The following is a 27,339-nucleotide window of genomic DNA, read 5'->3' on the forward strand; positions in this document are numbered from 1 at the left end:
TTTCTGACCTTCTAAGCTCAAATGTATACAAATATGGTGATATTACTTTAAGCAGATGATAGTGACTTCTTGCTTTGACCAGGTGTATTTGTTGGTAGCCAAGAGCAGCCTAGATTTTAATCTTATGTGGTGTATTTTTCAAACCTTATTGAACATCTTGTAAGAGTGCCTTCCATTGCTGTAAACACTATAAATGTTTACCAGGAGTGGGGTTCGAACCCACGTGGATATACATCCATTGGATCTTAAGTCCAACGCCTTAACCACTCGGCCATCCTGGTACTTGTTGTAAGAACAGTATCCGAGAACCGAGAAAGCAGTACTGATTTTCAGAGTTGATAAAGCCAATTCAGGTGGGCCGTTACCTGTCTCAGGTGAGTCTACATTTACAAACGGGATTTGCTCTGAAGAGTGTTTTATTTTTCTTGATGGGATTACAAAGCTCCAAGTTAGACTTTAGGCCCCAATGATGACTTAACCACTCGACCATGCTTCTCACTATGTGGCAATGGACATCTGAGGAAACGATAATGATTTTCACACTGGAGGGGATTGGTGCAGGTTGACTTTTATCCTTTCCATGATGATTCTACCATTAAGCACAGAGATTTGATCTAAGGAGTGTTTATCTTTCTCGATGGACGTACAAAATTCCAACATAGACTTTGGGCCCTAATGAGGGTTTCCATCAGCTATTTACCACTGTCAAGAAAGGAGTGATAAGTAGGGACTGTATTTTTATATTCCCTTATGTATCTTTCATACTGAATTTCTGGCATCATTAGGCTGCAGACTTTTGCTATTTTTTAATGTGTACAAAGCAGCCCTTCTTAGCAATGGAAGGACATCTTGGTGATACCAAGTAACAGGGTCTTGCTATAGTTTTCTGACCTTCTAAGCTCAAATGTATACAAATATGGTGATATTACTTTAAGCAGATGATAGTGACTTCTTGCTTTGACCAGGTGTATTTGTTGGTAGCCAAGAGCAGCCTAGATTTTAATCTTATGTGGTGTTTTTTTCAAACCTTTTTGAACATCTTGTAAGAGTGCCTTCCATTGCTGTAAACACTATAAATGTTTACCAGGAGTGGGGTTCGAACCCACGTGGATATACATCCATTGGATCTTAAGTCCAACGCCTTAACCACTCGGCCATCCTGGTCCTTGTTGTAAGAATGGTATCCGAGAACCGAGAAAGCAGTACTGATTTTCAGGGTTGATAAAGCCAATTCAGGTGGGCCGTTACCTGTCTCAGGTGAGTCTACATTTACAAACGGGATTTGCTCTGAAGAGTGTTTTATTTTTCTTGATGGGATTACAAAGCTCCAAGTTAGACTTTAGGCCCCAATGATGACTTAACCACTCGACCATGCTTCTCACTATGTGGCAATGGACATCTGAGGAAATGATAATGATTTTCACACTGGAGGGGATTGGTGCAGTTTGACTTTTATCCTTTCCATGATGATTCTACCATTAAGCACAGAGATTTGATCTAAGGAGTAATTATCTTTCTCGATGGACGTACAAAATTCCAACATAGACTTTGGGCGCTAATGACGGTTGCCGTCAGCTATTTACCACTGCCAAGAAAGGAGTGATAAGTAGGGACTGTATTTTTATATTCCCTTTATGTATCTTTCATGCTGAATTTCTGGCATCATTAGGCTGCAGACTTTTGCTATTTTTTAATGTGTACAAAGCAGCCCTTCTTAGCAATGGAAGGACATCTTGGTGATGATTCTACCATAGTGATGATTCTACCATTAAGCACAGAGATTTGATCTAAGGAGTAATTATCTTTCTCGATGGACGTACAAAATTCCAACATAGACTTTGGGCGCTAATGACGGTTGCCGTCAGCTATTTACCACTGCCAAGAAAGGAGTGATAAGTAGGTACTGTATTTTTATATTCCCTTTATGTATCTTTCATACTGAATTTCTGGCATCATTAGGCTGCAGACTTTTGCTATTTTTTAATGTGTACAAAGCAGCCCTTCTTAGCAATGGAACGACATCTTGGTGATACCAAGTAACAGGGTCTTGCTAAAGTTTTCTGACCTTCTAAGCTCAAATGTATACAAATATGGTGATATTACTTTAAGCAGATGATAGTGACTTCTTGCTTTGACCAGGTGTATTTGTTGGTAGCCAAGAGCAGCCTAGATTTTAATCTTATGTGGTGTTTTTTTCAAACCTTATTGAACATCTTGTAAGAGTGCCTTCCATTGCTGTAAACACTATAAATGTTTACCAGGAGTGGGGTTCGAACCCACATGGATATACATCCATTGGATCTTAAGTCCAACGCCTTAACCACTCGGCCATCCTGGTACTTGTTGTAAGAACAGTATCCGAGAACCGAGAAAGCAGTACTGATTTTCAGAGTTGATAAAGCCAATTCAGGTGGGCCGTTACCTGTCTCAGGTGAGTCTACATTTACAAACGGGATTTGCTCTGAAGAGTGTTTTATTTTTCTTGATGGGATTACAAAGCTCCAAGTTAGACTTTAGGCCCCAATGATGACTTAACCACTCGACCATGCTTCTCACTATGTGGCAATGGACATCTGAGGAAACGATAATGATTTTCACACTGGAGGGGATTGGTGCAGGTTGACTTTTATCCTTTCCATGATGATTCTACCATTAAGCACAGAGATTTGATCTAAGGAGTGTTTATCTTTCTCGATGGACGTACAAAATTCCAACATAGACTTTGGGCCCTAATGAGGGTTTCCATCAGCTATTTACCACTGTCAAGAAAGGAGTGATAAGTAGGGACTGTATTTTTATATTCCCTTATGTATCTTTCATACTGAATTTCTGGCATCATTAGGCTGCAGACTTTTGCTATTTTTTAATGTGTACAAAGCAGCCCTTCTTAGCAATGGAAGGACATCTTGGTGATACCAAGTAACAGGGTCTTGCTATAGTTTTCTGACCTTCTAAGCTCAAATGTATACAAATATGGTGTTATTACTTTAAGCAGATGATAGTGACTTCTTGCTTTGACCAGGTGTATTTGTTGGTAGCCAAGAGCAGCCTAGATTTTAATCTTATGTGGTGTTTTTTTCAAACCTTTTTGAACATCTTGTAAGAGTGCCTTCCATTGCTGTAAACACTATAAATGTTTACCAGGAGTGGGGTTCGAACCCACGTGGATATACATCCATTGGATCTTAAGTCGAACACCTTAACCACTCGGCCATCCTGGTCCTTGTTGTAAGAATGGTATCCGAGAACCGAGAAAGCAGTACTGATTTTCAGGGTTGATAAAGCCAATTCAGGTGGGCCGTTACCTGTCTCAGGTGAGTCTACATTTACAAACGGGATTTGCTCTGAAGAGTGTTTTATTTTTCTTGATGGGATTACAAAGCTCCAAGTTAGACTTTAGGCCCCAATGATGACTTAACCACTCGACCATGCTTCTCACTATGTGGCAATGGACATCTGAGGAAACGATAATGATTTTCACACTGGAGGGGACTGGTGCAGTTTGACTTTTATCCTTTCCATGATGATTCTACCATTAAGCACAGAGATTTGATCTAAGGAGTAATTATCTTTCTCGATGGACGTACAAAATTCCAACATAGACTTTGGGCGCTAATGACGGTTGCCGTCAGCTATTTACCACTGCCAAGAAAGGAGTGATAAGTAGGGACTGTATTTTTATATTCCCTTTATGTATCTTTCATACTGAATTTCTGGCATCATTAGGCTGCAGACTTTTGCTATTTTTTAATGTGTACAAAGCAGCCCTTCTTAGCAATGGAAGGACATCTTGGTGATACCAAGTAACAGGGTCTTGCTAAAGTTTTCTGACCTTCTAAGCTCAAATGTATACAAATATGGTGATATTACTTTAAGCAGATGATAGTGACTTCTTGCTTTGACCAGGTGTATTTGTTGGTAGCCAAGAGCAGCCTAGATTTTAATCTTATGTGGTGTTTTTTTCAAACCTTATTGAACATCTTGTAAGAGTGCCTTCCATTGCTGTAAACACTATAAATGTTTACCAGGAGTGGGGTTCGAACCCACGTGGATATACATCCATTGGATCTTAAGTCCAACGCCTTAACCACTCGGCCATCCTGGTACTTGTTGTAAGAACAGTATCCGAGAACCGAGAAAGCAGTACTGATTTTCAGAGTTGATAAAGCCAATTCAGGTGGGCCGTTACCTGTCTCAGGTGAGTCTACATTTACAAACGGGATTTGCTCTGAAGAGTGTTTTATTTTTCTTGATGGGATTACAAAGCTCCAAGTTAGACTTTAGGCCCCAATGATGACTTAACCACTCGACCATGCTTCTCACTATGTGGCAATGGACATCTGAGGAAACGATAATGATTTTCACACTGGAGGGGATTGGTGCAGGTTGACTTTTATCCTTTCCATGATGATTCTACCATTAAGCACAGAGATTTGATCTAAGGAGTGTTTATCTTTCTCGATGGACGTACAAAATTCCAACATAGACTTTGGGCCCTAATGAGGGTTTCCATCAGCTATTTACCACTGTCAAGAAAGGAGTGATAAGTAGGGACTGTATTTTTATATTCCCTTATGTATCTTTCATACTGAATTTCTGGCATCATTAGGCTGCAGACTTTTGCTATTTTTTAATGTGTACAAAGCAGCCCTTCTTAGCAATGGAAGGACATCTTGGTGATACCAAGTAACAGGGTCTTGCTATAGTTTTCTGACCTTCTAAGCTCAAATGTATACAAATATGGTGATATTACTTTAAGCAGATGATAGTGACTTCTTGCTTTGACCAGGTGTATTTGTTGGTAGCCAAGAGCAGCCTAGATTTTAATCTTATGTGGTGTTTTTTTCAAACCTTTTTGAACATCTTGTAAGAGTGCTTTCCATTGCTGTAAACACTATAAATGTTTACCAGGAGTGGGGTTCGAACCCACGTGGATATACATCCATTGGATCTTAAGTCAACGCCTTAACCACTCGGCCATCCTGGTACTTGTTGTAAGAACAGTATCCGAGAACCGAGAAAGCAGTACTGATTTTCAGAGTTGATAAAGCCAATTCAGGTGGGCCGTTACCTGTCTCAGATGAGTCTACATTTACAAATGGGATTTGCTCTGAAGAGTGTTTTATTTTTCTTGATGGGATTACAAAGCTCCAAGTTAGACTTTAGGCCCCAATGATGACTTAACCACTCGACCATGCTTCTCACTATGTGGCAATGGACATCTGAGGAAATGATAATGATTTTCACACTGGAGGGGATTGGTGCAGTTTGACTTTTATCCTTTCCATGATGATTCTACCATTAAGCACAGAGATTTGATCTAAGGAGTAATTATCTTTCTCGATGGACGTACAAAATTCCAACATAGACTTTGGGCCCTAATGAGGGTTTCCATCAGCTATTTACCACTGTCAAGAAAGGAGTGATAAGTAGGGACTGTATTTTTATATTCCCTTATGTATCTTTCATACTGAATTTCTCACATCATTAGGCTGCAGACTTTTGCTATTTTTTAATGTGTACAAAGCAGCCCTTTTTAGCAATGGAAGGACATCTTGGTGATACCAAGTAACAGGGTCTTGCTATAGTTTTCTGACCTTCTAAGCTCAAATGTATACAAATATGGTGATATTACTTTAAGCAGATGATAGTGACTTCTTGCTTTGACCAGGTGTATTTGTTGGTAGCCAAGAGCAGCCTAGATTTTAATCTTATGTGGTGTTTTTTTCAAACCTTTTTGAACATCTTGTAAGAGTGCCTTCCATTGCTGTAAACACTATAAATGTTTACCAGGAGTGGGGTTCGAACCCACGTGGATATACATCCATTGGATCTTAAGTCCAACGCCTTAACCACTCGGCCATCCTGGTACTTGTTGTAAGAACAGTATCCGAGAACCGAGAAAGCAGTACTGATTTTCAGAGTTGATAAAGCCAATTCAGGTGGGCCGTTACCTGTCTCAGGTGAGTCTACATTTACAAACGGGATTTGCTCTGAAGAGTGTTTTATTTTTCTTGATGGGATTACAAAGCTCCAAGTTAGACTTTAGGCCCCAATGATGACTTAACCACTCGACCATGCTTCTCACTATGTGGCAATGGACATCTGAGGAAACGATAATGATTTTCACACTGGAGGGGATTGGTGCAGTTTGACTTTTATCCTTTCCATGATGATTCTACCATTAAGCACAGAGATTTGATCTAAGGAGTAATTATCTTTCTCGATGGACGTACAAAATTCCAACATAGACTTTGGGCGCTAATGACGGTTGCCGTCAGCTATTTACCACTGCCAAGAAAGGAGTGATAAGTAGGGACTGTATTTTTATATTCCCTTTATGTATCTTTCATGCTGAATTTCTGGCATCATTAGGCTGCAGACTTTTGCTATTTTTTAATGTGTACAAAGCAGCCCTTCTTAGCAATGGAAGGACATCTTGGTGATACCAAGTAACAGGGTCTTGCTAAAGTTTTCTGACCTTCTAAGCTCAAATGTATACAAATATGGTGATATTACTTTAAGCAGATGATAGTGACTTCTTGCTTTGACCAGGTGTATTTGTTGGTAGCCAAGAGCAGCCTAGATTTTAATCTTATGTGGTGTTTTTTTCAAACCTTTTTGAACATCTTGTAAGAGTGCCTTCCATTGCTGTAAACACTATAAATGTTTACCAGGAGTGGGGTTCGAACTCACGTGGATATACATCCATTGGATCTTAAGTCCAACGTCTTAACCACTCGGCCATCCTGGTACTTGTTGTAAGAACAGTATCCGAGAACCGAGAAAGCAGTACTGATTTTCAGAGTTGATAAAGCCAATTCAGGTGGGCCGTTACCTGTCTCAGGTGAGTCTACATTTACAAACGGCATTTGCTCTGAAGAGTGTTTTATTTTTCTTGATGGGATTACAAAGCTCCAAGTTAGACTTTAGGCCCCAATGATGACTTAACCACTCGACCATGCTTCTCACTATGTGGCAATGGACATCTGAGGAAACGATAATGATTTTCACACTGGAGGGGATTGGTGCAGTTTGACTTTTATCCTTTCCATGATGATTCTACCATTAAGCACAGAGATTTGATTTAAGGAGTAATTATCTTTCTCGATGGACGTACAAAATTCCAACATAGACTTTGGGCGCTAATGACGGTTGCCGTCAGCTATTTACCACTGCCAAGAAAGGAGTGATAAGTAGGGACTGTATTTTTATATTCCCTTTATGTATCTTTCATGCTGAATTTCTGGCATCATTAGGCTGCAGACTTTTGCTATTTTTTAATGTGTACAAAGCAGCCCTTCTTAGCAATGGAAGGACATCTTGGTGATACCAAGTAACAGGGTCTTGCTAAAGTTTTCTGACCTTCTAAGCTCAAATGTATACAAATATGGTGATATTACTTTAAGCAGATGATAGTGACTTCTTGCTTTGACCAGGTGTATTTGTTGGTAGCCAAGAGCAGCCTAGATTTTAATCTTATGTGGTGTTTTTTTCAAACCTTTTTGAACATCTTGTAAGAGTGCCCACGTGGATATACATCCATTGGATCTTAAGTCCAACGCCTTAACCACTCGGCCATCCTGGTACTTGTTGTAAGAACAGTATCCGAGAACCGAGAAAGCAGTATTGATTTTCAGAGTTGATAAAGCCAATTCAGGTGGGCCGTTACCTGTCTCAGGTGAGTCTACATTTACAAACGGGATTTGCTCTGAAGAGTGTTTTATTTTTCTTGATGGGATTACAAAGCTCCAAGTTAGACTTTAGGCCCCAATGATGACTTAACTACTCGACCATGCTTCTCACTATGTGGCAATGGACATCTGAGGAAACGATAATGATTTTCACACTGGAGGGGACTAGTGCAGGTTGACTTTTATCCTTTCCATGATGATTCTACCATTAAGCACAGAGATTTGATCTAAGGAGTGTTTATCTTTCTCGATGGACGTACAAAATTCCAACATAGACTTTGGGCCCTAATGACGGTTGCCGTCAGCTATTTACCACTGTCAAGAAAGGAGTGATAAGTAGGGACTGTATTTTTATATTCCCTTATGTATCTTTCATATTGAATTTCTGGCATCATTAGGCTGCAGACTTTTGCTATTTTTTAATGTGTACAAAGCAGCCCTTCTTAGCAATGGAAGGACATCTTGGTGATACCAAGTAACAGGGTCTTGCTATAGTTTTCTGACCTTCTAAGCTCAAATGTATACAAATATATTGATATTACTTTAAGCAGATGATAGTGACTTCTTGCTTTGACCAGGTGTATTTGTTGGTAGCCATGAGCAGCCTAGATTTTAATCTTATGTGGTGTTTTTTTCAAACCTTTTTGAACATCTTGTAAGAGTGCCTTCCATTGCTGTAAATACTATAAATGTTTACCAGGAGTGGGGTTCGAACCCACGTGGATATACATCCATTGGATCTTAAGTCCAACGTCTTAACCACTCGGCCATCCTGGTACTTGTTGTAAGAACAGTATCCGAGAACCGAGAAAGCAGTACTAATTTTCAGAGTTGATAAAGCCAATTCAGGTGGGCCGTTACCTGTCTCAGGTGAGTCTACATTTACAAACGGGATTTGCTCTGAAGAGTGTTTTATTTTTCTTGATGGGATTACAAAGCTCCAAGTTAGACTTTAGGCCCCAATGATGACTTAACCACTCGACCATGCTTCTCACTATGTGGCAATGGACATCTGAGGAAACGATAATGATTTTCACACTGGAGGGGATTGGTGCAGGTTGACTTTTATCCTTTCCATGATGATTCTACCATTAAGCACAGAGATTTGATCTAAGGAGTGTTTATCTTTCTCGATGGACGTACAAAATTCCAACATAGACTTTGGGCCCTAATGAGGGTTTCCATCAGCTATTTACCACTGTCAAGAAAGGAGTGATAAGTAGGGACTGTATTTTTATATTCCCTTATGTATCTTTCATACTGAATTTCTGGCATCATTAGGCTGCAGACTTTTGCTATTTTTTAATGTGTACAAAGCAGCCCTTCTTAGCAATGGAACGACATCTTGGTGATACCAAGTAACAGGGTCTTGCTAAAGTTTTCTGACCTTCTAAGCTCAAATGTATACAAATATGGTGATATTACTTTAAGCAGATGATAGTGACTTCTTGCTTTGACCAGGTGTATTTGTTGGTAGCCAAGAGCAGCCTAGATTTTAATCTTATGTGGTGTTTTTTTCAAACCTTTTTGAACATCTTGTAAGAGTGCCTTCCATTGCTGTAAACACTATAAATGTTTACCAGGAGTGGGGTTCGAACCCACGTGGATATACATCCATTGGATCTTAAGTCCAACGTCTTAACCACTCGGCCATCCTGGTACTTGTTGTAAGAACAGTATCCGAGAACCGAGAAAGCAGTACTGATTTTCAGAGTTGATAAAGCCAATTCAGGTGGGCCGTTACCTGTCTCAGGTGAGTCTACATTTACAAACGGGATTTGCTCTGAAGAGTGTTTTATTTTTCTTGATGGGATTACAAAGCTCCAAGTTAGACTTTAGGCCCCAATGATGACTTAACCACTCGACCATGCTTCTCACTATGTGGCAATGGACATCTGAGGAAACGATAATGATTTTCACACTGGAGAGGACTGGTGCATGTTGACTTTTATCCTTTCCATGATGATTCTACCATTAAGCACAGAGATTTGATCTAAGGAGTAATTATCTTTCTCGATGGACGTACAAAATTCCAACATAGACTTTGGGCGCTAATGACGGTTGCCGTCAGCTATTTACCACTGCCAAGAAAGGAGTGATAAGTAGGGACTGTATTTTTATATTCCCTTTATGTATCTTTCATACTGAATTTCTGGCATCATTAGGCTGCAGACTTTTGCTATTTTTTAATGTGTACAAAGCAGCCCTTCTTAGCAATGGAACGACATCTTGGTGATACCAAGTAACAGGGTCTTGCTAAAGTTTTCTGACCTTCTAAGCTCAAATGTATACAAATATGGTGATATTACTTTAAGCAGATGATAGTGACTTCTTGCTTTGACCAGGTGTATTTGTTGGTAGCCAAGAGCAGCCTAGATTTTAATCTTATGTGGTGTTTTTTTCAAACCTTTTTGAACATCTTGTAAGAGTGCCTTCCATTGCTGTAAACACTATAAATGTTTACCAGGAGTGGGGTTCGAACCCACGTGGATATACATCCATTGGATCTTAAGTCCAACGCCTTAACCACTCGGCCATCCTGGTACTTGTTGTAAGAACAGTATCCGAGAACCGAGAAAGCAGTACTGATTTTCAGAGTTGATAAAGCCAATTCAGGTGGGCCGTTACCTGTCTCAGGTGAGTCTACATTTACAAACGGGATTTGCTCTGAAGAGTGTTTTATTTTTCTTGATGGGATTACAAAGCTCCAAGTTAGACTTTAGGCCCCAATGATGACTTAACCACTCGACCATGCTTCTCACTATGTGGCAATGGACATCTGAGGAAACGATAATGATTTTCACACTGGAGGGGATTGGTGCAGTTTGACTTTTATCCTTTCCATGATGATTCTACCATTAAGCACAGAGATTTGATCTAAGGAGTAATTATCTTTCTCGATGGACGTACAAAATTCCAACATAGACTTTGGGCGCTAATGACGGTTGCCGTCAGCTATTTACCACTGCCAAGAAAGGAGTGATAAGTAGGGACTGTATTTTTATATTCCCTTTATGTATCTTTCATACTGAATTTCTGGCATCATTAGGCTGCAGACTTTTGCTATTTTTTAATGTGTACAAAGCAGCCCTTCTTAGCAATGGAAGGACATCTTGGTGATACCAAGTAACAGGGTCTTGCTAAAGTTTTCTGACCTTCTAAGCTCAAATGTATACAAATATGGTGATATTACTTTAAGCAGATGATAGTGACTTCTTGCTTTGACCAGGTGTATTTGTTGGTAGCCAAGAGCAGCCTAGATTTTAATCTTATGTGGTGTTTTTTTCAAACCTTTTTGAACATCTTGTAAGAGTGCCTTCCATTGCTGTAAACACTATAAATGTTTACCAGGAGTGGGGTTCGAACCCACGTGGATATACATCCATTGGATCTTAAGTCCAACGTCTTAACCACTCGGCCATCCTGGTACTTGTTGTAAGAACAGTATCCGAGAACCGAGAAAGCAGTACTGATTTTCAGAGTTGATAAAGCCAATTCAGGTGGGCCGTTACCTGTCTCAGGTGAGTCTACATTTACAAACGGGATTTGCTCTGAAGAGTGTTTTATTTTTCTTGATGGGATTACAAAGCTCCAAGTTAGACTTTAGGCCCCAATGATGACTTAACCACTCGACCATGCTTCTCACTATGTGGCAATGGACATCTGAGGAAACGATAATGATTTTCACACTGGAGGGGATTGATGCAGTTTGACTTTTATCCTTTCCATGATGATTCTACCATTAAGCACAGAGATTTGATCTAAGGAGTAATTATCTTTCTCGATGGACGTACAAAATTCCAACATAGACTTTGGGCGCTAATGACGGTTGCCGTCAGCTATTTACCACTGCCAAGAAAGGAGTGATAAGTAGGGACTGTATTTTTATATTCCCTTTATGTATCTTTCATGCTGAATTTCTGGCATCATTAGGCTGCAGACTTTTGCTATTTTTTAATGTGTACAAAGCAGCCCTTCTTAGCAATGGAAGGACATCTTGGTGATACCAAGTAACAGGGTCTTGCTAAAGTTTTCTGACCTTCTAAGCTCAAATGTATACAAATATGGTGATATTACTTTAAGCAGATGATAGTGACTTCTTGCTTTGACCAGGTGTATTTGTTGGTAGCCAAGAGCAGCCTAGATTTTAATCTTATGTGGTGTTTTTTTCAAACCTTTTTGAACATCTTGTAAGAGTGCCTTCCATTGCTGTAAACACTATAAATGTTTACCAGGAGTGGGGTTTGAGCCCACGTGGATATACATCCATTGGATCTTAAGTCCAACGCCTTAACCACTCGGCCATCCTGGTACTTGTTGTAAGAACAGTATCCGAGAACCGAGAAAGCAGTATTGATTTTCAGAGTTGATAAAGCCAATTCAGGTGGGCCGTTACCTGTCTCAGGTGAGTCTACATTTACAAACGGGATTTGCTCTGAAGAGTGTTTTATTTTTCTTGATGGGATTACAAAGCTCCAAGTTAGACTTTAGGCCCCAATGATGACTTAACCACTCGACCATGCTTCTCACTATGTGGCAATGGACATCTGAGGAAACGATAATGATTTTCACACTGGAGGGGACTAGTGCAGGTTGACTTTTATCCTTTCCATGATGATTCTACCATTAAGCACAGAGATTTGATCTAAGGAGTGTTTATCTTTCTCGATGGACGTACAAAATTCCAACATAGACTTTGGGCCCTAATGACGGTTGCCGTCAGCTATTTACCACTGTCAAGAAAGGAGTGATAAGTAGGGACTGTATTTTTATATTCCCTTATGTATCTTTCATACTGAATTTCTGGCATCATTAGGCTGCAGACTTTTGCTATTTTTTAATGTGTACAAAGCAGCCCTTCTTAGCAATGGAAGGACATCTTGGTGATACCAAGTAACAGGGTCTTGCTATAGTTTTCTGACCTTCTAAGCTCAAATGTATACAAATATATTGATATTACTTTAAGCAGATGATAGTGACTTCTTGCTTTGACCAGGTGTATTTGTTGGTAGCCAAGAGCAGCCTAGATTTTAATCTTATGTGGTGTTTTTTTCAAACCTTTTTGAACATCTTGTAAGAGTGCCTTCCATTGCTGTAAACACTATAAATGTTTACCAGGAGTGGGGTTCGAACCCACGTGGATATACATCCATTGGATCTTAAGTCCAACGCCTTAACCACTCGGCCATCCTGGTACTTGTTGTAAGAATGGTATCCGAGAACCGAGAAAGCAGTACTGATTTTCAGGGTTGATAAAGCCAATTCAGGTGGGCCGTTACCTGTCTCGGGTGAGTCTACATTTACAAACGGGATTTGCTCTGAAGAGTGTTTTATTTTTCTTGATGGGATTACAAAGTTCCAAGTTAGACTTTAGGCCCCAATGATGACTTAACCACTCGACCATGCTTCTCACTATGTGGCAATGGACATCTGAGGAAACGATAATGATTTTCACACTGGAGAGGACTGGTGCATGTTGACTTTTATCCTTTCCATGATGATTCTACCATTAAGCACAGAGATTTGATCTAAGGAGTAATTATCTTTCTCGATGGACGTACAAAATTCCAACATAGACTTTGGGCGCTAATGACGGTTGCCGTCAGCTATTTACCACTGTCAAGAAAGGAGTGATAAGTAGGGACTGTATTTTTATATTCCCTTATGTATCTTTCATACTGAATTTCTGGCATCATTAGGCTGCAGACTTTTGCTATTTTTTAATGTGTACAAAGCAGCCCTTCTTAGCAATGGAAGGACATCTTGGTGATACCAAGTAACAGGGTCTTGCTATAGTTTTCTGACCTTCTAAGCTCAAATGTATACAAATATGGTGATATTACTTTAAGCAGATGATAGTGACTTCTTGCTTTGACCAGGTGTATTTGTTGGTAGCCAAGAGCAGCCTAGATTTTAATCTTATGTGGTGTTTTTTTCAAACCTTTTTGAACATCTTGTAAGAGTGCCTTCCATTGCTGTAAACACTATAAATGTTTACCAGGGGTGGGGTTCGAACCCACGTGGATATACATCCATTGGATCTTAAGTCCAACGCCTTAACCACTCGGCCATCCTGGTACTTGTTGTAAGAATGGTATCCGAGAACCGAGAAAGCAGTACTGATTTTCAGAGTTGATAAAGCCAATTCAGGTGGGCCGTTACCTGTCTCAGGTGAGTCTACATTTACAAACGGGATTTGCTCTGAAGAGTGTTTTATTTTTCTTGATGGGATTACAAAGCTCCAAGTTAGACTTTAGGCCCCAGTGATGACTTAACCACTCAACCATGCTTCTCACTATGTGGCAATGGACATCTGAGGAAACGATAATGATTTTCACACTGGAGGGGACTAGTGCAGGTTGACTTTTATCCTTTCCATGATGATTCTACCATTAAGCACAGAGATTTGATCTAAGGAGTGTTTATCTTTCTCGATGGACGTACAAAATTCCAACATAGACTTTGGGCCCTAATGACGGTTGCCGTCAGCTATTTACCACTGCCAAGAAAGGAGTGATAAGTAGGGACTGTATTTTTAAACTCCCTTTATGTATCTTTCATACTGAATTTCTGGCATCATTAGGCTGCAGACTTTTGCTATTTTTTAATGTGTACAAAGCAGCCCTTCTTAGCAATGGAAGGACATCTTGGTGATACCAAGTAACAGGGTCTTGCTATAGTTTTCTGACCTTCTAAGCTCAAATGTATACAAATATGGTGATATTACTTCAAGAAGATGATAGTGACTTCTTGCTTTGACCAGGTGTATTTGTTGGTAGCCAAGAGCAGCCTAGATTTTAATCTTATGTGGTGTTTTTTTCAAACCTTTTTGAACATCTTGTAAGAGTGCCTTCCATTGCTGTAAACACTATAAATGTTTACCAGGAGTGGGGTTCAAACCCACGTGGATATACATCCATTGGATCTTAAGTCCAACACCTTAACCACTTGGCCATCCTGGTACTTGTTGTAAGAACGGTATCCGAGATCCGAGAAAGCAGTACTGATTTTCAGAGTTGATAAAGCCAATTCAGGTGGGCCGTTACCTGTCTCAGGTGAGTCTACATTTACAAACGGGATTTGCTCTGAAGAGTGTTTTATTTTTCTTGATGGGATTACAAAGCTCCAAGTTAAACTTTAGCCCCCAGTGATGACTTAACCACTCGACCATGCTTCTCACTATGTGGCAATGGACATCTGAGGAAACGATAATGATTTTCACACTGGAGAGGACTGGTGCATGTTGACTTTTATCCTTTCCATGATGATTCTACCATTAAGCACAGAGATTTGATCTAAGGAGTAATTATCTTTCTCGATGGACGTACAAAATTCCAACATAGACTTTGGGCGCTAATGACGGTTGCCGTCAGCTATTTACCACTGCCAAGAAAGGAGTGATAAGTAGGGACTGTATTTTTATATTCCCTTTATGTATCTTTCATGCTGAATTTCTGGCATCATTAGGCTGCAGACTTTTGCTATTTTTTAATGTGTACAAAGCAGCCCTTCTTAGCAATGGAAGGACATCTTGGTGATACCAAGTAACAGGGTCTTGCTAAAGTTTTCTGACCTTCTAAGCTCAAATGTATACAAATATGGTGATATTACTTTAAGCAGATGATAGTGACTTCTTGCTTTGACCAGATGTATTTGTTGGTAGCCAAGAGCAGTCTAGATTTTAATCTTATGTGGTGTTTTTTTCAAACCTTTTTGAACATCTTGTAAGAGTGCCTTCCATTGCTGTAAACACTATAAATGTTTACCAGGAGTGGGGTTTGAGCCCACGTGGATATACATCCATTGGATCTTAAGTCCAACTCCTTAACCACTCGGCCATCCTGGTACTTGTTGTAAGCACAGTATCCGAGAACCGAGAAAGCAGTATTGATTTTCAGAGTTGATAAAGCCAATTCAGGTGGGCCGTTACCTGTCTCAGGTGAGTCTACATTTACAAACGGGATTTGCTCTGAAGAGTGTTTTATTTTTCTTGATGGGATTACAAAGCTCCAAGTTAGACTTTAGGCCCCAATGATGACTTAACCACTCGACCATGCTTCTCACTATGTGGCAATGGACATCTGAGGAAACGATAATGATTTTCACACTGGAGAGGACTGGTGCATGTTGACTTTTATCCTTTCCATGATGATTCTACCATTAAGCACAGAGATTTGATCTAAGGAGTAATTATCTTTCTCGATGGACGTACAAAATTCCAACATAGACTTTGGGCGCTAATGACGGTTGCCGTCAGCTATTTACCACTGCCAAGAAAGGAGTGATAAGTAGGGACTGTATTTTTATATTCCCTTTATGTATCTTTCATGCTGAATTTCTGGCATCATTAGGCTGCAGACTTTTGCTATTTTTTAATGTGTACAAAGCAGCCCTTCTTAGCAATGGAAGGACATCTTGGTGATACCAAGTAACAGGGTCTTGCTAAAGTTTTCTGACCTTCTAAGCTCAAATGTATACAAATATGGTGATATTACTTTAAGCAGATGATAGTGACTTCTTGCTTTGACCAGGTGTATTTGTTGGTAGCCAAGAGCAGCCTAGATTTTAATCTTATGTGGTGTTTTTTTCAAACCTTTTTGAACATCTTGTAAGAGTGCCTTCCATTGCTGTAAACACTATAAATGTTTACCAGGAGTGGGGTTTGAGCCCACGTGGATATACATCCATTGGATCTTAAGTCCAACGCCTTAACCACTCGGCCATCCTGGTACTTGTTGTAAGAACAGTATCCGAGAACCGAGAAAGCAGTACTGATTTTCAGAGTTGATAAAGCCAATTCAGGTGGGCCGTTACCTGTCTCAGGTGAGTCTACATTTACAAACGGGATTTGCTGTGAAGATTGTTTTATTTTTCTTGATGGGATTACAAAGCTCCAAGTTAGACTTTAGGCCCCAATGATGACTTAACCACTCGACCATGCTTCTCACTATGTGGCAATGGACATCTGAGGAAACGATAATGATTTTCACACTGGAGGGGATTGGTGCAGGTTGACTTTTATCCTTTCCATGATGATTCTACCATTAAGCACAGAGATTTGATCTAAGGAGTGTTTATCTTTCTCGATGGACGTACAAAATTCCAACATAGACTTTGGGCGCTAATGACGGTTGCCGTCAGCTATTTACCACTGCCAAGAAAGGAGTGATAAGTAGGGACTGTATTTTTATATTCCCTTTATGTATCTTTCATACTGAATTTCTGGCATCATTAGGCTGCAGACTTTTGCTATTTTTTAATGTGTACAAAGCAGCCCTTCTTAGCAATGGAAGGACATCTTGGTGATACCAAGTAACAGGGTCTTGCTATAGTTTTCTGACCTTCTAAGCTCATATGTATACAAATATGGTGATATTACTTTAAGCAGATGATAGTGACTTCTTGCTTTGACCAGGTGTATTTGTTGGTAGCCAAGAGCAGCCTAGATTTTAATCTTATATGGTGTTTTTTTCAAACCATTTTGAACATCTTGTAAGAGTGTCTTCCATTGCTGTAAACACTATAAATGTTAACCAGGAGTGGGGTTCGAACCCACATGGATATACATCCATTGGATCTTAAGTCCAACGCCTTAACCACGCGGCCATCCTGGTACTTGTTGTAAGAATGGTATCCGAGAACCGAGAAAGCAGTACTGATTTTCATGGTTGATAAAGCCAATTCAGGTGGGCCGTTACCTGTCTCAGGTGAGTCTACATTTACAAACGGGATTTGCTCTGAAGAGTGTTTTATTTTTCTTGATGGGATTACAAAGCTCCAAGTTAGACTTTAGGCCCCAATGATGACTTAACCACTCGACCATGCTTCTCACTATGTGGCAATGGACATCTGAGGAAACGATAATGATTTTCACACTGGAGAGGACTGGTGCATGTAGACTTTTATCCTTTCCATGATGATTCTACCATTAAGCACAGAGATTTGATCTAAGGAGTAATTATCTTTCTCGATGGACGTACAAAATTCCAACATAGACTTTGGGCGCTAATGACGGTTGCCGTCAGCTATTTATCACTGCCAAGAAAGGAGTGATAAGTAGGGACTGTATTTTTATATTCCCTTTATGTATCTTTCATGCTGAATTTCTGGCATCATTAGGCTGCAGACTTTTGCTATTTTTTAATGTGTACAAAGCAGCCCTTCTTAGCAATGGAAGGACATCTTGGTGATACCAAGTAACAGGGTCTTGCTAAAGTTTTCTGACCTTCTAAGCTCAAATGTATACAAATATGGTGATATTACTTTAAGCAGATGATAGTGACTTCTTGCTTTGACCAGATGTATTTGTTGGTAGCCAAGAGCAGTCTAGATTTTAATCTTATGTGGTGTTTTTTTCAAACCTTTTTGAACATCTTGTAAGAGTGCCTTCCATTGCTGTAAACACTATAAATGTTTACCAGGAGTGGGGTTTGAGCCCACGTGGATATACATCCATTGGATCTTAAGTCCAACGCCTTAACCACTCGGCCATCCTGGTACTTGTTGTAAGAACAGTATCCGAGAACCGAGAAAGCAGTATTGATTTTCAGAGTTGATAAAGCCAATTCAGGTGGGCCGTTACCTGTCTCAGGTGAGACTACATTTACAAACGGGATTTGCTCTGAAGAGTGTTTTATTTTTCTTGATGGGATTACAAAGCTCCAAGTTAGACTTTAGGCCCCAATGATGACTTAACCACTCGACCATGCTTCTCACTATGTGGCAATGGACATCTGAGGAAACGATAATGATTTTCACACTGGAGGGGATTGGTGCAGTTTGACTTTTATCCTTTCCATGATGATTCTACCATTAAGCACAGAGATTTGATCTAAGGAGTAATTATCTTTCTCGATGGACGTACAAAATTCCAACATAGACTTTGGGCGCTAATGACGGTTGCCGTCAGCTATTTACCACTGCCAAGAAAGGAGTGATAAGTAGGGACTGTATTTTTATATTCCCTTTATGTATCTTTCATGCTGAATTTCTGGCATCATTAGGCTGCAGACTTTTGCTATTTTTTAATGTGTACAAAGCAGCCCTTCTTAGCAATGGAAGGACATCTTGGTGATGATTCTACCATAGTGATGATTCTACCATTAAGCACAGAGATTTGATCTAAGGAGTAATTATCTTTCTCGATGGACGTACAAAATTCCAACATAGACTTTGGGCGCTAATGACGGTTGCCGTCAGCTATTTACCACTGCCAAGAAAGGAGTGATAAGTAGGGACTGTATTTTTATATTCCCTTTATGTATCTTTCATACTGAATTTCTGGCATCATTAGGCTGCAGACTTTTGCTATTTTTTAATGTGTACAAAGCAGCCCTTCTTAGCAATGGAAGGACATCTTGGTGATACCAAGTAACAGGGTCTTGCTAAAGTTTTCTGACCTTCTAAGCTCAAATGTATACAAATATGGTGATATTACTTTAAGCAGATGATAGTGACTTCTTGCTTTGACCAGGTGTATTTGTTGGTAGCCAAGAGCAGCCTAGATTTTAATCTTATGTGGTGTTTTTTTCAAACCTTATTGAACATCTTGTAAGAGTGCCTTCCATTGCTGTAAACACTATAAATGTTTACCAGGAGTGGGGTTCGAACCCACGTGGATATACATCCATTGGATCTTAAGTCCAACGCCTTAACCACTCGGCCATCCTGGTACTTGTTGTAAGAACAGTATCCGAGAACCGAGAAAGCAGTACTGATTTTCAGAGTTGATAAAGCCAATTCAGGTGGGCCGTTACCTGTCTCAGGTGAGTCTACATTTACAAACGGGATTTGCTCTGAAGAGTGTTTTATTTTTCTTGATGGGATTACAAAGCTCCAAGTTAGACTTTAGGCCCCAATGATGACTTAACCACTCGACCATGCTTCTCACTATGTGGCAATGGACATCTGAGGAAACGATAATGATTTTCACACTGGAGGGGATTGGTGCAGGTTGACTTTTATCCTTTCCATGATGATTCTACCATTAAGCACAGAGATTTGATCTAAGGAGTAATTATCTTTCTCGATGGACGTACAAAATTCCAACATAGACTTTGGGCGCTAATGACGGTTGCCGTCAGCTATTTACCACTGCCAAGAAAGGAGTGATAAGTAGGGACTGTATTTTTATATTCCCTTCATGTATCTTTCATGCTGAATTTCTGGCATCATTAGGCTGCAGACTTTTGCTATTTTTTAATGTGTACAAAGCAGCCCTTCTTAGCAATGGAAGGACATCTTGGTGATACCAAGTAACAGGGTCTTGCTAAAGTTTTCTGACCTTCTAAGCTCAAATGTATACAAATATGGTGATATTACTTTAAGCAGATGATAGTGACTTCTTGCTTTGACCAGGTGTATTTGTTGGTAGCCAAGAGCAGCCTAGATTTTAATCTTATGTGGTGTTTTTTTCAAACCTTTTTGAACATCTTGTAAGAGTGCTTTCCATTGCTGTAAACACTATAAATGTTTACCAGGAGTGGGGTTTGAGCCCACGTGGATATACATCCATTGGATCTTAAGTCCAACGCCTTAACCACTCGGCCATCCTGGTACTTGTTGTAAGAACAGTATCCGAGAACCGAGAAAGCAGTATTGATTTTCAGAGTTGATAAAGCCAATTCAGGTGGGCCGTTACCTGTCTCAGGTGAGTCTACATTTACAAACGGGATTTGCTCTGAAGAGTGTTTTATTTTTCTTGATGGGATTACAAAGCTCCAAGTTAGACTTTAGGCCCCAATGATGACTTAACCACTCGACCATGCTTCTCAATATGTGGCAATGGACATCTGAGGAAACGATAATGATTTTCACACTGGAGGGGACTAGTGCAGGTTGAATTTTATCCTTTCCATGATGATTCTACCATTAAGCACAGAGATTTGATCTAAGGAGTGTTTATCTTTCTCGATGGACGTACAAAATTCCAACATAGACTTTGGGCGCTAATGACGGTTGCCGTCAGCTATTTACCACTGCCAAGAAAGGAGTGATAAGTAGGGACTGTATTTTTATATTCCCTTTATGTATCTTTCATGCTGAATTTCTGGCATCATTAGGCTGCAGACTTTTGCTATTTTTTAATGTGTACAAAGCAGCCCTTCTTAGCAATGGAAGGACATCTTGGTGATACCAAGTAACAGGGTCTTGCTATAGTTTTCTGACCTTCTAAGCTCAAATGTATACAAATATGGTGATATTACTTTAAGCAGATGATAGTGACTTCTTGCTTTGACCAGGTGTATTTGTTGGTAGCCAAGAGCAGCCTAGATTTTAATCTTATGTGGTGTTTTTTTCAAACCTTTTTGAACATCTTGTAAGAGTGCCTTCCATTGCTGTAAACACTATAAATGTTTACCAGGAGTGGGGTTCGAACCCACGTGGATATACATCCATTGGATCTTAAGTCCAACGCCTTAACCACTCGGCCATCCTGGTAGTTGTTGTAAAAACCGTATCCGAGAACCGAGAAAGCAGTATTGATTTTCAGAGTTGATAAAGCCAATTCAGGTGGGCCGTTACCTGTCTCAGGTGAGTCTACATTTACAAACGGGATTTGCTCTGAAGAGTGTTATTTTTCTTGATGGGATTACAAAGCTCCAAGTTAGACTTTAGGCCCCAATGATGACTTAACCACTCGACCATGCTTCTCACTATGAGGCAATGGACATCTGAGGAAACGATAATGATTTTCACACTGGAGGGGACTAGTGCAGGTTGACTTTTATCCTTTCCATGATGATTCTACCATTAAGCACAGAGATTTGATCTAAGGAGTGTTTATCTTTCTCGATGGACGTACAAAATTCCAACATAGACTTTGGGCGCTAATGACGGTTGCCGTCAGCTATTTACCACTGCCAAGAAAGGAGTGATAAGTAGGGACTGTATTTTTATATTCCCTTTATGTATCTTTCATACTGAATTTCTGGCATCATTAGGCTGCAGACTTTTGCTATTTTTTAATGTGTACAAAGCAGCCCTTCTTAGCAATGGAAGGACATCTTGGTGATACCAAGTAACAGGGTCTTGCTATAGTTTTCTGACCTTCTAAGCTCAAATGTATACAAATATGGTGATATTACTTTAAGCAGATGATAGTGACTTCTTGCTTTGGCCAGGTGTATTTGTTGGTAGCCAAGAGCAGCCTAGATTTTAATCTTATGTGGTGTTTTTTTCAAACCTTTTTGAACATCTTGTAAGAGTGCCTTCCATTGCTGTAAACACTATAAATGTTTACCAGGAGTGGGGTTCGAACCCACGTGGATATACATCCATTGGATCTTAAGTCCAACGCCTTAACCACTCGGCCATCCTGGTAGTTGTTGTAAGAACCGTATCCGAGAACCGAGAAAGCAGTATTGATTTTCAGAGTTGATAAAGCCAATTCAGGTGGGCCGTTACCTGTCTCAGGTGAGTCTACATTTACAAACGGGATTTGCTCTGAAGAGTGTTTTATTTTTCTTGATGGGATTACAAAGCTCCAAGTTAGACTTTAGGCCCCAATGATGACTTAACCACTCGACCATGCTTCTCACTATGTGGCAATGGACATCTGAGGAAACGATAATGATTTTCACACTGGAGGGGACTAGTGCAGGTTGACTTTTATCCTTTCCATGATGATTCTACCATTAAGCACAGAGATTTGATCTAAGGAGTGTTTATCTTTCTCGATGGACGTACAAAATTCCAACATAGACTTTGGGCCCTAATGACGGTTGCCGTCAGCTATTTACCACTGTCAAGAAAGGAGTGGTAAGTAGGGACTGTATTTTTAAATTCCCTTTATGTATCTTTCATACTGAATTTCTGGCATCATTAGGCTGCAGACTTTTGCTATTTTTTAATGTGTACAAAGCAGCCCTTCTTAGCAATGGAAGGACATCTTGGTGATACCAAGTAACAGGGTCTTGCTATAGTTTTCTGACCTTCTAAGCTCAAATGTATACAAATATGGTGATATTACTTTAAGCAGATGATAGTGACTTCTTGCTTTGACCAGGTGTATTTGTTGGTAGCCAAGAGCAGCCTAGATTTTAATCTTATGTGGTGTTTTTTTCAAACCTTATTGAACATCTTGTAAGAGTGCCTTCCATTGCTGTAAAGACTATACATGTTTACCAGGAGTGGGGTTCGAACCCACGTGGATATACATCCATTGGATCTTAAGTCCAACGCCTTACCCACTCGGCCATCCTGGTACTTGTTGCAAGAACAGTATCCGAGAACCGAGAAAGCAGTACTGATTTTCAGAGTTGATAAAGCCAATTCAGGTGGGCCGTTACCTGTCTCAGGTGAGTCTACATTTACAAACGGGATTTGCTCTGAAGAGTGTTTTATTTTTCTTGATGGGATTACAAAGCTCCAAGTTAGACTTTAGGCCCCAATGATGACTTAACCACTCGACCATGCTTCTCACTATGTGGCAATGGACATCTGAGGAAACGATAATGATTTTCACACTGGAGGGGATTGGTGCAGTTTGACTTTTATCCTTTCCATGATGATTCTACCATTAAGCACAGAGATTTGATCTAAGGAGTAATTATCTTTCTCGATGGACGTACAAAATTCCAACATAGACTTTGGGCGCTAATGACGGTTGCCGTCAGCTATTTACCACTGCCAAGAAAGGAGTGATAAGTAGGGACTGTATTTTTATATTCCCTTTATGTATCTTTCATACTGAATTTCTGGCATCATTAGGCTGCAGACTTTTGCTATTTTTTAATGTGTACAAAGCAGCCCTTCTTAGCAATGGAAGGACATCTTGGTGATACCAAGTAACAGGGTCTTGCTATAGTTTTCTGACCTTCTAAGCTCATATGTATACAAATATGGTGATATTACTTTAAGCAGATGATAGTGACTTCTTGCTTTGACCAGGTGTATTTGTTGGTAGCCAAGAGCAGCCTAGATTTTAATCTTATATGGTGTTTTTTTCAAACCATTTTGAACATCTTGTAAGAGTGCCTTCCATTGCTGTAAACACTATAAATGTTAACCAGGAGTGGGGTTCGAACCCACATGGATATACATCCATTGGATCTTAAGTCCAACGCCTTAACCACGCGGCCATCCTGGTACTTGTTGTAAGAATGGTATCCGAGAACCGAGAAAGCAGTACTGATTTTCATGGTTGATAAAGCCAATTCAGGTGGGCCGTTACCTGTCTCAGGTGAGTCTACATTTACAAACGGGATTTGCTCTGAAGAGTGTTTTATTTTTCTTGATGGGATTACAAAGCTCCAAGTTAGACTTTAGGCCCCAATGATGACTTAACCACTCGACCATGCTTCTCACTATGTGGCAATGGACATCTGAGGAAACGATAATGATTTTCACACTGGAGGGGATTGGTGCAGTTTGACTTTTATCCTTTCCATGATGATTCTACCATTAAGCACAGAGATTTGATCTAAGGAGTAATTATCTTTCTCGATGGACGTACAAAATTCCAACATAGACTTTGGGCGCTAATGACGGTTGCCGTCAGCTATTTACCACTGCCAAGAAAGGAGTGATAAGTAGGGACTGTATTTTTATATTCCCTTTATGTATCTTTCATGCTGAATTTCTGGCATCATTAGGCTGCAGACTTTTGCTATTTTTTAATGTGTACAAAGCAGCCCTTCTTAGCAATGGAAGGACATCTTGGTGATGATTCTACCATAGTGATGATTCTACCATTAAGCACAGAGATTTGATCTAAGGAGTAATTATCTTTCTCGATGGACGTACAAAATTCCAACATAGACTTTGGGCGCTAATGACGGTTGCCGTCAGCTATTTACCACTGCCAAGAAAGGAGTGATAAGTAGGGACTGTATTTTTATATTCCCTTTATGTATCTTTCATACTGAATTTCTGGCATCATTAGGCTGCAGACTTTTGCTATTTTTTAATGTGTACAAAGCAGCCCTTCTTAGCAATGGAACGACATCTTGGTGATACCAAGTAACAGGGTCTTGCTAAAGTTTTCTGACCTTCTAAGCTCAAATGTATACAAATATGGTGATATTACTTTAAGCAGATGATAGTGACTTCTTGCTTTGACCAGGTGTATTTGTTGGTAGCCAAGAGCAGCCTAGATTTTAATCTTATGTGGTGTTTTTTTCAAACCTTATTGAACATCTTGTAAGAGTGCCTTCCATTGCTGTAAACACTATAAATGTTTACCAGGAGTGGGGTTCGAACCCACGTGGATATACATCCATTGGATCTTAAGTCCAACGCCTTAACCATTCAGCCATCCTGGTACTTGTTGTAAGAACAGTATCCGAGAACCGAGAAAGCAGTACTGATTTTCAGAGTTGATAAAGCCAATTCAGGTGGGCCGTTACCTGTCTCAGGTGAGTCTACATTTACAAACGGGATTTGCTCTGAAGAGTGTTTTATTTTTCTTGATGGGATTACAAAGCTCCAAGTTAGACTTTAGGCCCCAATGATGACTTAACCACTCGACCATGCTTCTCACTATGTGGCAGTGGACATCTGAGGAAACGATAATGATTTTCACACTGGAGGGGATTGGTGCAGGTTGACTTTTATCCTTTCCATGATGATTCTACCATTAAGCACAGAGATTTGATCTAAGGAGTAATTATCTTTCTCGATGGACGTACAAAATTCCAACATAGACTTTGGGCGCTAATGACGGTTGCCGTCAGCTATTTACCACTGCCAAGAAAGGAGTGATAAGTAGGGACTGTATTTTTATATTCCCTTCATGTATCTTTCATGCTGAATTTCTGGCATCATTAGGCTGCAGACTTTTGCTATTTTTTAATGTGTACAAAGCAGCCCTTCTTAGCAATGGAAGGACATCTTGGTGATACCAAGTAACAGGGTCTTGCTAAAGTTTTCTGACCTTCTAAGCTCAAATGTATACAAATATGGTGATATTACTTTAAGCAGATGATAGTGACTTCTTGCTTTGACCAGGTGTATTTGTTGGTAGCCAAGAGCAGCCTAGATTTTAATCTTATGTGGTGTTTTTTTCAAACCTTTTTGAACATCTTGTAAGAGTGCCTTCCATTGCTGTAAACACTATAAATGTTTACCAGGAGTGGGGTTTGAGCCCACGTGGATATACATCCATTGGATCTTAAGTCCAACGCCTTAACCACTCGGCCATCCTGGTACTTGTTGTAAGAACAGTATCCGAGAACCGAGAAAGCAGTATTGATTTTCAGAGTTGATAAAGCCAATTCAGGTGGGCCGTTACCTGTCTCAGGTGAGTCTACATTTACAAACGGGATTTGCTCTGAAGAGTGTTTTATTTTTCTTGATGGGATTACAAAGCTCCAAGTTAGACTTTAGGCCCCAATGATGACTTAACCACTCGACCATGCTTCTCACTATGTGGCAATGGACATCTGAGGAAACGATAATGATTTTCACACTGGAGGGGACTAGTGCAGGTTGAATTTTATCCTTTCCATGATGATTCTACCATTAAGCACAGAGATTTGATCTAAGGAGTGTTTATCTTTCTCGATGGACGTACAAAATTCCAACATAGACTTTGGGCCCTAATGACGGTTGCCGTCAGCTATTTACCACTGCCAAGAAAGGAGTGATAAGTAGGGACTGTATTTTTATATTCCCTTTATGTATCTTTCATACTGAATTTCTGGCATCATTAGACTGCAGACTTTTGCTATTTTTTAATGTGTACAAAGCAGCCCTTCTAGGCAATGGAAGGACATCTTGGTGATACCAAGTAACAGGGTCTTGCTATAGTTTTCTGACCTTCTAAGCTCAAATGTATACAAATATGATGATATTACTTTAAGCAGATGATAGTGACTTCTTGCTTTGACCAGGTGTATTTGTTGGTAGCCAAGAGCAGCCTAGATTTTAATCTTATGTGGTGTTTTTTTCAAACCTTTTTGAACATCTTGTAAGAGTGCCTTCCATTGCTGTAAACACTATAAATGTTTACCAGGAGTGGGGTTCGAACCCACGTGGATATACATCCATTGGATCTTAAGTCCAGCGCCTTAACCACTCGGCCATCCTGGTACTTGTTGTAAGAATGGTATCCGAGAACCGAGAAAGCAGTACTGATTTTCAGGGTTGATAAAGCCAATTCAGGTGGGCCGTTACCTGTCTCGGGTGAGTCTACATTTACAAACGGGATTTGCTCTGAAGAGTGTTTTATTTTTCTTGATGGGATTACAAAGTTCCAAGTTAGACTTTAGGCCCCAATGATGACTTAACCACTCGACCATGCTTCTCACTATGTGGCAATGGACATCTGAGGAAACGATAATGATTTTCACACTGGAGAGGACTGGTGCATGTTGACTTTTATCCTTTCCATGATGATTCTACCATTAAGCACAGAGATTTGATCTAAGGAGTAATTATCTTTCTCGATGGACGTACAAAATTCCAACATAGACTTTGGGCGCTAATGACGGTTGCCGTCAGCTATTTACCACTGTCAAGAAAGGAGTGATAAGTAGGGACTGTATTTTTATATTCCCTTATGTATCTTTCATACTGAATTTCTGGCATCATTAGGCTGCAGACTTTTGCTATTTTTTAATGTGTACAAAGCAGCCCTTCTTAGCAATGGAAGGACATCTTGGTGATACCAAGTAACAGGGTCTTGCTATAGTTTTCTGACCTT

At 39.9% G+C, this 27,339-nt stretch overlaps 1 long non-coding RNA gene and 29 other non-coding genes across 30 annotated transcripts in view; 1 reads left to right on the plus strand and 29 right to left on the minus strand.

Moving 5' to 3' along the window:
• Positions 1-27,339, plus strand: part of LOC141139198 (uncharacterized) — a 1,175,459-nt gene that overhangs the window by 734,278 nt on the left and 413,842 nt on the right. The window lies entirely within an intron of this gene.
• TRNAL-UAA (transfer RNA leucine (anticodon UAA)) lies at positions 199-281 on the minus strand. The gene has a single exon. It is a non-coding gene; the product is annotated as a tRNA-Leu (tRNA).
• Positions 1,082-1,164, minus strand: TRNAL-UAA (transfer RNA leucine (anticodon UAA)). Its single transcript has one exon. It is a non-coding gene; the product is annotated as a tRNA-Leu (tRNA).
• Positions 2,256-2,338, minus strand: TRNAL-UAA (transfer RNA leucine (anticodon UAA)). The gene has a single exon. It is a non-coding gene; the product is annotated as a tRNA-Leu (tRNA).
• TRNAL-UAA (transfer RNA leucine (anticodon UAA)) lies at positions 3,139-3,221 on the minus strand. Its single transcript has one exon. It is a non-coding gene; the product is annotated as a tRNA-Leu (tRNA).
• Positions 4,023-4,105, minus strand: TRNAL-UAA (transfer RNA leucine (anticodon UAA)). The gene has a single exon. It is a non-coding gene; the product is annotated as a tRNA-Leu (tRNA).
• On the minus strand, positions 4,906-4,987 carry TRNAL-UAA (transfer RNA leucine (anticodon UAA)). Its single transcript has one exon. It is a non-coding gene; the product is annotated as a tRNA-Leu (tRNA).
• Positions 5,788-5,870, minus strand: TRNAL-UAA (transfer RNA leucine (anticodon UAA)). The gene has a single exon. It is a non-coding gene; the product is annotated as a tRNA-Leu (tRNA).
• TRNAL-UAA (transfer RNA leucine (anticodon UAA)) lies at positions 6,672-6,754 on the minus strand. Its single transcript has one exon. It is a non-coding gene; the product is annotated as a tRNA-Leu (tRNA).
• On the minus strand, positions 8,389-8,471 carry TRNAL-UAA (transfer RNA leucine (anticodon UAA)). The gene has a single exon. It is a non-coding gene; the product is annotated as a tRNA-Leu (tRNA).
• Positions 9,272-9,354, minus strand: TRNAL-UAA (transfer RNA leucine (anticodon UAA)). The gene has a single exon. It is a non-coding gene; the product is annotated as a tRNA-Leu (tRNA).
• TRNAL-UAA (transfer RNA leucine (anticodon UAA)) lies at positions 10,156-10,238 on the minus strand. Its single transcript has one exon. It is a non-coding gene; the product is annotated as a tRNA-Leu (tRNA).
• TRNAL-UAA (transfer RNA leucine (anticodon UAA)) lies at positions 11,040-11,122 on the minus strand. The gene has a single exon. It is a non-coding gene; the product is annotated as a tRNA-Leu (tRNA).
• TRNAL-UAA (transfer RNA leucine (anticodon UAA)) lies at positions 11,924-12,006 on the minus strand. Its single transcript has one exon. It is a non-coding gene; the product is annotated as a tRNA-Leu (tRNA).
• Positions 12,807-12,889, minus strand: TRNAL-UAA (transfer RNA leucine (anticodon UAA)). Its single transcript has one exon. It is a non-coding gene; the product is annotated as a tRNA-Leu (tRNA).
• Positions 13,690-13,772, minus strand: TRNAL-UAA (transfer RNA leucine (anticodon UAA)). Its single transcript has one exon. It is a non-coding gene; the product is annotated as a tRNA-Leu (tRNA).
• Positions 14,574-14,656, minus strand: TRNAL-UAA (transfer RNA leucine (anticodon UAA)). The gene has a single exon. It is a non-coding gene; the product is annotated as a tRNA-Leu (tRNA).
• TRNAL-UAA (transfer RNA leucine (anticodon UAA)) lies at positions 15,458-15,540 on the minus strand. Its single transcript has one exon. It is a non-coding gene; the product is annotated as a tRNA-Leu (tRNA).
• Positions 16,342-16,424, minus strand: TRNAL-UAA (transfer RNA leucine (anticodon UAA)). The gene has a single exon. It is a non-coding gene; the product is annotated as a tRNA-Leu (tRNA).
• TRNAL-UAA (transfer RNA leucine (anticodon UAA)) lies at positions 17,226-17,308 on the minus strand. Its single transcript has one exon. It is a non-coding gene; the product is annotated as a tRNA-Leu (tRNA).
• Positions 18,110-18,192, minus strand: TRNAL-UAA (transfer RNA leucine (anticodon UAA)). The gene has a single exon. It is a non-coding gene; the product is annotated as a tRNA-Leu (tRNA).
• Positions 19,284-19,366, minus strand: TRNAL-UAA (transfer RNA leucine (anticodon UAA)). The gene has a single exon. It is a non-coding gene; the product is annotated as a tRNA-Leu (tRNA).
• Positions 20,168-20,250, minus strand: TRNAL-UAA (transfer RNA leucine (anticodon UAA)). The gene has a single exon. It is a non-coding gene; the product is annotated as a tRNA-Leu (tRNA).
• TRNAL-UAA (transfer RNA leucine (anticodon UAA)) lies at positions 21,052-21,134 on the minus strand. Its single transcript has one exon. It is a non-coding gene; the product is annotated as a tRNA-Leu (tRNA).
• TRNAL-UAA (transfer RNA leucine (anticodon UAA)) lies at positions 21,934-22,016 on the minus strand. The gene has a single exon. It is a non-coding gene; the product is annotated as a tRNA-Leu (tRNA).
• TRNAL-UAA (transfer RNA leucine (anticodon UAA)) lies at positions 22,818-22,900 on the minus strand. Its single transcript has one exon. It is a non-coding gene; the product is annotated as a tRNA-Leu (tRNA).
• Positions 23,702-23,784, minus strand: TRNAL-UAA (transfer RNA leucine (anticodon UAA)). Its single transcript has one exon. It is a non-coding gene; the product is annotated as a tRNA-Leu (tRNA).
• TRNAL-UAA (transfer RNA leucine (anticodon UAA)) lies at positions 24,876-24,958 on the minus strand. The gene has a single exon. It is a non-coding gene; the product is annotated as a tRNA-Leu (tRNA).
• On the minus strand, positions 25,760-25,842 carry TRNAL-UAA (transfer RNA leucine (anticodon UAA)). Its single transcript has one exon. It is a non-coding gene; the product is annotated as a tRNA-Leu (tRNA).
• On the minus strand, positions 26,644-26,726 carry TRNAL-UAA (transfer RNA leucine (anticodon UAA)). Its single transcript has one exon. It is a non-coding gene; the product is annotated as a tRNA-Leu (tRNA).

The sequence above is a fragment of the Aquarana catesbeiana genome, linkage group LG04, assembly GCF_042186555.1.
Source record: "Aquarana catesbeiana isolate 2022-GZ linkage group LG04, ASM4218655v1, whole genome shotgun sequence".
Lineage (NCBI taxonomy): Eukaryota > Metazoa > Chordata > Amphibia > Anura > Ranidae > Aquarana > Aquarana catesbeiana.